At 37.5% G+C, this 11,194-nt stretch overlaps 1 long non-coding RNA gene across 1 annotated transcript; it reads right to left on the bottom strand.

Annotated features, from left to right (window-relative positions):
• Window positions 1–4,148: 4,148 nt before the first annotated feature.
• On the bottom strand, window positions 4,149–6,388 carry LOC110709371. Its single transcript, XR_002508921.1, has 3 exons — window positions 5,810–6,388; window positions 4,448–4,739; window positions 4,149–4,363 (listed from the first exon to the last, which is right to left on the bottom strand). It is a non-coding gene; the product is annotated as an uncharacterized LOC110709371 (long non-coding RNA).
• Between the last annotated feature and the right edge of the window lie 4,806 nt (window positions 6,389–11,194).

Genomic DNA, 11,194 nt, shown 5'->3' with positions numbered 1-11,194 from the left:
CAAAAATTCAGAGCAACTGATAACCCTTATTTTCATTTTAGAGCATTCGAAACAATAATAAGTATTAACGGTATCGATAAGAAGGTTTTCCCCTCTCTGTTCTCACTATCTCTCGAGACCGTTTGCTAACAATGGTTCTTTTCTCTCGAGAAGGAAAAGACCTCTATCTTGGAGTCCATAGCAAACGCTTTCGTTGATAGGTACAAGTGCAACATTCAGGTTGAGACTGACCATAGAGAACTTGAAATCCTCAAGCAGAAAGAGAACGAAGGCTTCACCTCTTTCTTTAACAAATGGAGAGAAACCTCAGCTAAGATGATCGAGGTGCCAAGTGAAAAAGAGTCTGTAAGGTTGTTCATCAAAAACCTTCAAGAAAAATATTCCAAGCATCTCAAGTATCAAAATAATCTCCATACTTTTAAAGCCGTCTATGACATTGGGATCAACATTGAAGACAACCTAGCTAAGATAAAAGTGGTTAACAATAACTCCAATAGTGGCTGGAAAGGAAATAAGAACGACAATCCTTCTTCTTCCAAAACCACCCACTTAAACAACGTTAGCACTTTTAATTTAGGAGAAGTCCTTGCTATGAACAATCAAGGACAAAAGAAACCATTTAGGAGGAAGTTTACTCCTATTGGCATGAGTTATGACACCGCATTTGATCGACTAAATGCAAAAGGTCTTATAACTCCCTTTGGAGCATTTAGGGACCAGCCAGTCGAGAAGAGGTCGGCTTATTGGAACCCCAATGAACACTGTAAATATTACCAAGGTAGGGGCCATCTCACCGAAAACTGTTGGAAGCTTAAGGAAGCTATCCAAGACTTAATTGACAACAACAAGCTACCATTGCCCCCTGCCAGTAAAAAGCCAAGCATTGATAATTCACCTCTCGCTCATGCCCTGGCTATCTCTGATGAGGAAAACGAGGTTGAACCCTCGTCTCTCATTAGACCTGTCAAAGAAATCTATGCCACAGAAAAAGAGGAGGAAACATTTTTTGATGTCAAAGATAACCTTCCAGAACCGGCAAGTAAGGAAGATATACAATTTCTCACATTTACTACTATGATGAAGGTATCGCATTTACTACGTGAAGCTCTCACAGCTATAAAGGAACCCCAAAAGAAATATGACAAGGTTCCACTTTTGAAAGATAAACCTAAAAGAGAATTCACACTCATAGGAATGACCTATGATGCTACTTTTTATCATCTCTATGATCAAGGACTACTCAAACCTATTGGTCCAACAAAGGATCCAACACCAGAAAAGCGATCTCCAAGATGGTATCCCAAATCCTACTGGAAGTACCATCAAGGAAACGGTCATACCACAAATGAATGCTATAGGTTTCAAAACCTCATTCAAGATCTTGTGGAAGCTAATAAGATCTCATTACCTCTAGCTAGCAAGAGAACGACTTATGAGGCGAAGCGTTTTCCTTTACAAGTCACTGAAAGACCCAAAAAGAGTAATAGAATCTACACTCCAATTGGGATCCCATATGCACAAATGTTCGAAATGCTCTGCGAGAGTGGCGAGATTAAACCTCTCGAACCGAGACCATTCGAATCATTGAAAAGGACGGATAGATATTACTGTCAGTATCATCAATCAGGGGGTCACACTATCGAAAACTTTTTCAAATTCAAAGATTTGGTTCAGAAAATGATTGATGAAAAGAAACTAGTCCAAATTCCACAAGAAGACGATGAAAACCATCAATGGAGTTTGGGACAGTGATGAAGAAGATGTCTATCTAAAGGACATATTAGGACCTCCACCTTCTGTGTCATACACCACAAATGACTTTTGTGCTGAAGAAGACTCATCGATAGACGTCCTCACAAGATCCGGGAGAATGCAACCTCCCGTTTCAACACAACCTATGCCAACCACACAACAAGTTCCCATACCTATCATTGAAGACAATGATATTATTAAGCATTTTAAGAAGACAAAAGTTGAGATGAATGTATAGAAACTTTTGGCAACATCTCGAGAATATAGGTTGGCTGTAATGAATGTCATGGACAAAATTTGGATAGATTCTGACACTACCCCTGAGGTATTAGCCAAATTTTCACAAGTGATCTTCCTAGTCCAATTAATTTGATCACCTTTTCTGACAAGGATTTGCCCCCAGAAGGTGACAAACATTACAAGGCATTAAACCTCACAGTAGTTTGCAAGAGGATGAATGTTCCTATGACTATTGTAGACAATGGATTGACCATCAACGTCTGTCCACTTAGAACCGCGAGGATGCTAGGGATAAGGGACGAAGATTTAACTCCGTTTACACAAGGAATAAGGGCCTATGACAACACTCGTCGTCAAGCTCTTGGTAAAATTACGCTGAATGTAACGGCGGGAGCAATACAACATGCTAATACTTTCCAAGTAGTAGCCATTAAAGCTTCGTTCAATTTGTTGTTGGGATGCCCTTAGCTTCATGACCTAAAGGTCATCCCCTCATCTCTCCACCAACAAGTAAAAGCTATAGTTGGGGGAATTCCTATCACCATCGATGCTTCGCCTATGAGGGTCAAATCTATAGAAAATCCAGTCATTAATGTGGAGCACGACGAGGATGATGAAGAATTATGGGGCTTTAACGAAGAAGTCTCCTTAATCTAGGAGGATGAAAGGACCCCTCTTTGCCATGATCCCCATTCCAACATGATTGTAAATGCCATGCTCAAGAAACAAGGACATTTTCCTGGGATGACCCTAGGAAAGAAGAAAGGAACGGCAAAACCGCTGGAGTCACCTGGCTTCCCTAAGTTAGACACTTTCGGACTTGGTTTCGAACCGACTCGGAAAGATCTTAAGCGAGCCCAGGAAAAGTCAAAGGCACTTAAGGACGCTCGTATTCAAAAGAAAGCAATCCCAATGGATCAGTACCCTCTTACACTTCATGGTCAATTTATAAAAGAAGGAGAGGACTATCTATGCCATGAATTTCCCGAGCCATTTGTTGTAAACGGCATAAGACAACCGGGATTTGAGATTTTCTTGGATTGCTACTTCACTGATGAAATCCCAACTCCTATCCATAAGGAGAAAGCACCCCCATGCTTTGACTTTAATGTCATGGGATTACTGTTTGGGCGAGAAAAGAATGAGCCAACTTATAAAGTAGATAACTCCTCGCTCATTCAAACAGTCCTACAAACCGAAAGCTTCGATCTCTCAAAGCTAATCACTCCAGCTGAAGGATCACTACAAGGGTGGCGCAAGACTATCAAAGTGACTACTCCAAGTGGAAGGAAGATATCCATCACAACAGGGCAAGGACCAATGTTTGAAGAGTCGTCTGAGTCGGAATCTCTCCCCCTAGAGTCTTCTAAGTCTTTAGTAGTAGCACCTCCCCCTCCTATTTCTTCCCCTAGAATAGTTAGTGATCAAGTCCCTAAGGACATATCACTCTTTGATGTAATGATCTTAGAGTATAATAATATTTCTCCTTCTCCTTATTTCTTGTGTTCTTCTCTAACCCAAGATGACGAGCATTGCTTAACTAACAATGAAAAAGACAAAGAAATTGTCACTACAAAAAAAATTACTTACAGAAGCTAGAAAAACATGCCTCAAATGATAGTGATGTGGCCTCTAATAACTTTTAGAGACAACAACGTAAGTGCCCTTAATAAGTCTGTCGCTAATTAATGGAATGCTCCTAAAGCTTCTTTTAGAGGCAATATAATATATTGCTTTTAAAAACCCATATATTTAGAGGCAACCATATAATCTTGCCTCTAAATATAATTAGAGGCATTATAAAAGCTTGCTACAAAATACCATATATATTCAAGGGCAACCATATAATTTTGCCTCAATATATGATTTGGGGCATCATTAAAATTTGCTTCAAAATAACATATGCATTTAGGGGCAGTCATATCATTTTGTCACAAAATATAATTAGAAGCAATTTGTATATTAATGTTAATGATATTTGATGCAAATAAAAATTGACGAGAATTTTTTTTAGAGGCACAATAGTACAATACATAATATATGCCTCTAATACATACATTGGTTTTAAATTAGATATACACAATTTATTCATAAAGTATCCAATTTTATGATTAACAATGTTGATTTCATTAAATTAAACTAATTTTTTTTATTTATAATAGAATAGTCATTACATTATTGATCTAAAAAATGTAATTAAGTTATTACTAAATAACTTAGCTAGCTTCAATACAATTACATGACTTGTTATAAACATTTGATAAAGTGAAATAACAAAGAGTTTTCATTAAAACTCTAAGCTTGAAAAAAAGACATTATTTTCTTCAATTTCTTCCAATACGATCTCTAGCCATCTTCATTGTATAATCTCCTGTCATTGTATAAGTATGGAATTAATAATTTGTAACTTTGAAAAGTAAATAAAAATAACTAACTTATAAAAATAAGACAATACTTTTTATTTGAAGTCACATTGTGAGTTTCTTGCTCTAACTCAACTTCCTCATTTTCCTCGGGTAACATAATCACCATCTTTCTCAAGGGAAACATTGTACTTCTGCTTACTTTTCTTAACTTTCGAACTACTTACTAAGCTTGTCAAACAGGCAGTAATGCGCTTTATGCCCAATGTCTTCATTCTAATCTTGTTAGTTTCAATTGTCTTGAGACTTTGTTGTTCATACTCATTTTGGCTTATGTAATCATACTTTGAATGTGCTTTTCCACCCGATCTAGACATATCAGCACTAAAAAAACAAAATCATATATAAGTGTAAAATAAATATTAGAAATCAAAGTTATAAAAAACTAACGATATAGGTTGCTCAAAATCAAAGTTGGGTACAATTAAATGTTGGTCAAACAAAAATGCAAATACTCTTAAAAATAAGCAAATAGAATCTTAAGAAAAAAAAAACCCAAACAAACAAAAAAAAACTACTTACAGTATATATGTGACAATTACAGAATAATATTACACCACACTATAACAATGTAAAGAAATCCATAACTACAATTAATACACCAAACAATCAAAACATTTTAAATATAGATAATTCATAAGTGATAAAATTAAGTGCTTAACTGGTTAGTGAATGATTCAAGAATACATTGGTCATTTTTTTACCAAAAACCAAAGGCACTTAAAATAGATTAATGATAATCAGATAATGAATAAAGAACTAAGTTCAGTAGTTCAGTGTGCAACCAAAGCCATTATCCTTAAACAATATTATAATAAACCATATCATGTATTCTTTTGACCTTGCTACATCATTATTAGCCTTCACAAATTGCTAAATCCTTATATGTTGGGGCTGGGAGTATTAACTTAATGGCGTATCACGTATGATCATATCCTTGATCAAACATAATCCTTTTAAATACATGTTCTCCTATGTTTATTACTACTATTTGATATGCATAATAAACATCTGTTTTACTCTTTTCCCACACAACACATTGTTATATGCTGTTCATTCTTCTATATCTCTTCTTTATTTTTCTGACACAAATCATTAATCAACACATATTTTCACCAAATTCAACCCTTATGATACATTTTAATATTTTTAAATAGCGTTATACATTTAACAAAACTTCCCTTATAGTATAATAGTAGATAATAAACATTGCATCAAATTGATAGATTTTATAGCATCCAATTTCAATTCGACAATCAAAGTAGTTCAATCTAAATTTTTTTAATAATAACCCTAAATTAATTCAATCTTAAAATTAAGAATACTTTAAATTCAAAATAATTAAAAATAACCAAAACAATTTACTTCTATTGATTATTGAAAATTTTATTTACCTTGGATAGTGATATGTACTCTGACCAATCAAGTTCGATCGGCCACAAACTCCAAACGCTATTTTAATTCATCTCCCTTCGCTCGTCCAGAGTTCAGTAAGATTGTTTTTTGAAATTGCTTAGGGTAAAATTACGGGAGAAAAATTTGATAAAGAAAGATAGACAAGGGATAAATCACTACATACGGAGTATTTCACAAAATCAGGGAGGGAATAACAGATGAAATCAAAGTAATTCCCTCTCAATTTTTTGGGGCTAGTTTAGTTTCACAAATTTCCCGATTTTGAAACGAAATTCTGCCAAAATTATCATGAAGATAATCATGATAAGTGATTTTTTCTATTTTTTTTTAATTTCTTGAAATTGATGATATATTTGGAGGATTTGGTGGGTTGTTTTGTTCTTTTTGGAGAAATAATGGCGGAAGATACGAGAAATTCCTTTGCATTTTTTTCTTTTTTTTTAATTATATGGTAAGGCTTGTTTTTTTTTGGTGAAAATATATGTAACGGCTTGTTTAGTTGTTTGTAATAAGGTTATAAAGCAATTCTCTTGCCGTCCAAAAAAATAAAAATAAAGCTATGCTCTTGTTTGTTACTGTTTTATTTGGAATTTTATTTATTTTAATCCAAGAATAAGTTTTTAAGTTATTTTCAGTTAGGTTCTGTTCACATTTACTGAACTGAGGTGAACTGAACTGATTGGCGCTGAACTGAATTGAACTGAATATTTTATGAGAGAAAAAAAATTGGGAGCTGAACTGAACGGATTGGAGCTGAACTGAACTGAACTTATTAGAGCTGAACCTGAACTTCACTAAACTGAAATTAAGTAAATGTGAACAGGCCCTTAGCGCGTTTCGTAGGGGTTACTTATTCAGGGTTACTTATAGGGTTCAGTAGGTCAAGGGTTGTAGGGAATAGTTTCAAGCCTTTAAAAATCCCACTAGCTTGAACCCCACTGTGATCATACACTAAAGTACGGTGGCGTCCAAAAGGGAAGAAGATAGAGCAAAAGAGTCGCCAACAAGTTTTTAAGGAACTTGTAAACCGTTCACGAGGTGAAGGTTACACCCCTTAACGATCCAAGAGATCGTCAACTCCATAAGGTCATGAACCAAATAAGGGTTCGGGGATGAAGGTACAAATCCAACCTAAAAGAGATGGAACCTGCCCTAATAATAGGCCTCTACTTTATTCTGCTCGTATTCATGTGCGCTTTCTGACTAACATACAATCAATAGATTTAACCCTAAACCTGTTTAATCTATGTTGGTTGAATTTAATGCACAATTAAACTATTATTGGCGATCACTTGAATTATAATCACAATTAACCTAACAAGATTATTAATTATCTTATCAAGCGTGATTGCAAATACCAATTCCCTTTAACCTGCAATAAAAGGTGATCAAGCAATAAAAAAATACAATAATATGCATATCAAGCAACATAATAAATAATCATCATCAATCATAATCATAAATATTAGAAAGAACATAGGAAGCATCATACTTTTAATCACACTTGATATTAAAAACACCCTAGACATGATACTAGGAATAAAAATAACAATCTAAGCATGATGTCTACATCATAAAATCAATAAAACCATTAAAGTACTTACTTGGATGCCTCGTACCTCTTTCTAATAACAAAATACACACGTTAGTAACTTCAAGGAAAATAATAAACAAAGCAATTAAATTAAATAATTGAAAGAGAGATTTGGGACCAAACCCTCAGAAATTAAAACCTTTCACGTCTAGGGCGAAGGCAACTTCGAATATGGCTAGGTGTATCAAGATCTTGTGAATGCGGAATTTTGTATCAAAAAGCAAAAAAGAAAGAATGCTAACAGATATTAATGTTATTGAGAATTGATGAAAGAAAGATGATGAATAAAGAGAATTGGATGAATGAAAAAGAATGAAAAAGAATAAGGAGAATTGGTGAATGTTGGTGATTGTTGATTATAGATTGTAGATTGTAGATGAATAAAAACGGAGTTTTCTGATACGATATTTATAAAGAAAATCGGCCAAAAAAGATAATTTATCAAAACAGAGCCTGAAGATCACAGAAACACATTGGCGCCAGCCCTGGCTCATTGGCGCCAGGACCAGTGGCTAGCGCCAGACGCCAATGGTTGGCGTCTGGCGCCAATCCCGGTTCCAGGCAACAAGGCCTGGGGTTGGACGCCAAACCGGCTTTTAACACGTTTTCGAAAAACTGATAATTTTACCGTACTGGAAGATAAAATAATATAATTTCAGTCGAAAATGCTATTTGATCTAATTAAAACTCTAAAGAATCCTAATTGAATTAAGAATGATAAGACCTTCTAGAATGTTCTAGAAGACCAAAACCATTCCTAAATACATTAGGAATGATAGATCATATTAGGCCCTCCCCTAGATCATTCGGTCGTATATAAAACTCAAACCGGGCCCAGTTTAGTAAATTGGCCATAACTTCCTCAATATTCATCGGAATTGGGCTTATAATATATCGTTGGAAAGGTCTTTGCAAGCCCCATCCAACTACACCATTATTGGACCCATATCATGGACCAACCAAACAGGATCGGCTGTTTTCTTAGAATAAAGTTTTAAAAAACAGAGAGAAGAGAAAAGAAAAGAAATAAAACTTTCCGCAACACTAGACCTTTCCACACTTTCATTTCATTCGATTATGATTCGACGTGAAAGGCACTCATCACGGGGCCACTTTGACTGAGTTTGGAGAAACGCAAGTTTCGAAAACGAAAGACAAAGTATCGATAGGGACGGAGAATGATTCAGAACGTTCTGCGATCCTAAATCAATCTTATAACGCCGATATCTACAAAACTAGCATTAGTTAAATAGATAAAAGAGTTAAGAAACGCGTATCTTGCACCGTCGAGCACAAGTCTCTAAAAGTAACCGATTGTTGCTGCTGCTATTTTGATGACCTCCTGCAAGCTAGAGAATGTCATCCCGCTTGAAAACCGCTACGCCTTGTAACTGCTTCCAAATTAGAAGATTGCTTTGCCTGAAACTATCCTCTCCGCTGTGATAATATTCCACGTCCAAGGGAATATCATCGAAAATTATTTCTCTTGAAATAATTCTCATCCACATTATGATCACATTCTATGCCTTAGGAAATATGATCGAAGACAATTTCGCCCGAAATTACCTTCAGTTGTCTGTGACAACTTTCCACAAGCTAGGGAATGATGTCGAAGACATTTTCTCTTGAAGTCATCCTCATTTGATGCGATAATCTCCTAAAGGAAAATACCGAAGATCCACACCCGTCGATCTTTAAAAGTTCGCCTGAACTTTGCTTTTTGCTATGCCTGTACGTCGGCCCTCTTTGCTCTTGAACCTATATGTCGGTGCCTTTTTGCTAATGAACCCGTATGTCGGTGCCTTTTGCTAATGAACCTGTAGGTCGGTGCCTTTTGCTAATGAGCCAATGCTTAGGCGTTTTAAGCTTAGTGAGACGATCTTTTTGCTTCAAATTGCTTAAAGGGGCTAACTGGCGTACCAAGGAACCCAAAATATATTGCAGAAGGCTAGCAGAACCCCAGAAGGTGGCTGGCTGCTTTGGCGTCGGTGAAAATCGATCAGCGCCAACTTTTCGCATTAGCGCCATGCGCTTAAATTGGCGTCTAGCGCCAATCACATAATGTGACGCCAATGCCTAGGGACTGGCGCCAGCACGGGAATCACTTTAAATTCCCGTTTCAGTTCATTTCGTGCTCTGGTTTGTTGCGAACGCTGCTCGAAAGAAGTAAAAACTTCAATTGATCGTTGCTCATTCGTTTCTCAACCGAATTCGCTCAAATTTGTTGCAAATCAAAGCTCTTTTCATCCTTATTCCCGATCTATGTAAGTTTCCTTCCAACTCACACCGGTTTTTATGAATTATTGGCATGTTCATTCACGAATTTCATGAAAATTCGAAACTTATAATGCTCAATTTGCTCTATTTATCAAGTTTTATGCCATGAAATTGCTTGTTTATGTTTGTATATTGCCTTGGGAGTAATTTGAGACTTGTTTGACTCAATTTGGCGAAGAAATGAGCAATCCGCCATTGTTGGACCTCCTAAGGTCGTGAAAAACAATGTGGCTCGTTCTTGATGTTTTTGCAAGCAATTCTTGTTCAATTTGTCACAATAATCACTATAGTGTTGCAAGAAATTGTTTGATTTCCTGAAAAATGCTTATCATGCTCAATTCGAATTTGCACTCTGTTTTAGTACTACGTACTCTGTTTTTTTTTTGCGAACATAGTATCATGCGGCTAGGCAAACCTTTAGATACTATAGAACCTTGATTTATGATGATTTTGCACAATGTAGCATGGCAAGACAACGAGGCTCCGGTTCACGGTCCCGAAACACTAGACGGGAGCATGAGCCCGTGGAGGACGACACTAAACCGTCCACTTCGCTTGGTCAGTTCCCAGAGTGGGATGAGCAAACCTTGTTCTTTGCCCCTGTCCACCACATTTCTGAGAGGGTGAGACGGGGATCCGAGCCGGGAAGGACACGACATCACGGCTCCGGCTGCGATGGTCTCGGTGATTTGTATAGGATGCATATCGCCAGAGATCGAGAGACGAGACTCCTATAGGAGTCTTGCGGGTTGGTTGCCCTGTTTGAGACCTCCGAGGCTATGGTCGCCTTCAGCGGGGGTCATCACGTAGTACGCGCTCTGGTGGAGTTCTTTTGGGACACCACCAACACATTTCATTTTCCATGGGGTGAGATGATGGTCACTCCTACAGACTTCAGTCTTATCACAGGACTGGAGTTCTCTTCTGTGCCGCTGCCATTCGACGGCAGTTTCGACGTCTTTTCTCCAGAGGTCGAGGAACTACTGGGGCCGATTGCTGTTCGGGCCTGAGCTGAGGTCGAGACGACTCAGTTCAGTGCTAGAGGGATTCGCCGCTTGACGCTGGCAGCGGCTCTTGATGACGGTGCGACCACCCAAGAGCAGCAGGTGCGCATCTTCGTGCTGATGTTATTGTCAGGGACATTCTCCCCTGATAGGGGTAGTAGGGAATTGCTTTACTATCTCCCTGCTGTTCGCGATCTTCGACGGATCGAAACTTATGACTGGGCCAGCTTGGCCTATACTGACTTCGTTCGCGGACTGAGGGACTCGTATCGCCTTCAGTCTCTTAGGACAAATGTCTCTTTGTCCGCTTCCTGGAAAGTTGTAGAGGTAAACATTATTCCCTAATATGGTCCTATATGTTTAATTAGCATTTACTCATGCTTTAGCCTTTTGTAGAACTGGTTCTATGAATACTTTCCTTCCATTGCGCCGGCAAGACCATTGCCGAGGGGGTATCCAGTGAGCGCCTCTTGGGGCGGCCACCATGT

Source organism: Chenopodium quinoa, unplaced genomic scaffold (assembly GCF_001683475.1).
Source record: "Chenopodium quinoa cultivar QQ74 unplaced genomic scaffold, ASM168347v1, whole genome shotgun sequence".
NCBI lineage: Eukaryota > Viridiplantae > Streptophyta > Magnoliopsida > Caryophyllales > Amaranthaceae > Chenopodium > Chenopodium quinoa.
Note: the sequence above shows the minus strand (reverse complement) of the source record. Positions and strands in the feature narration are given on the sequence as shown.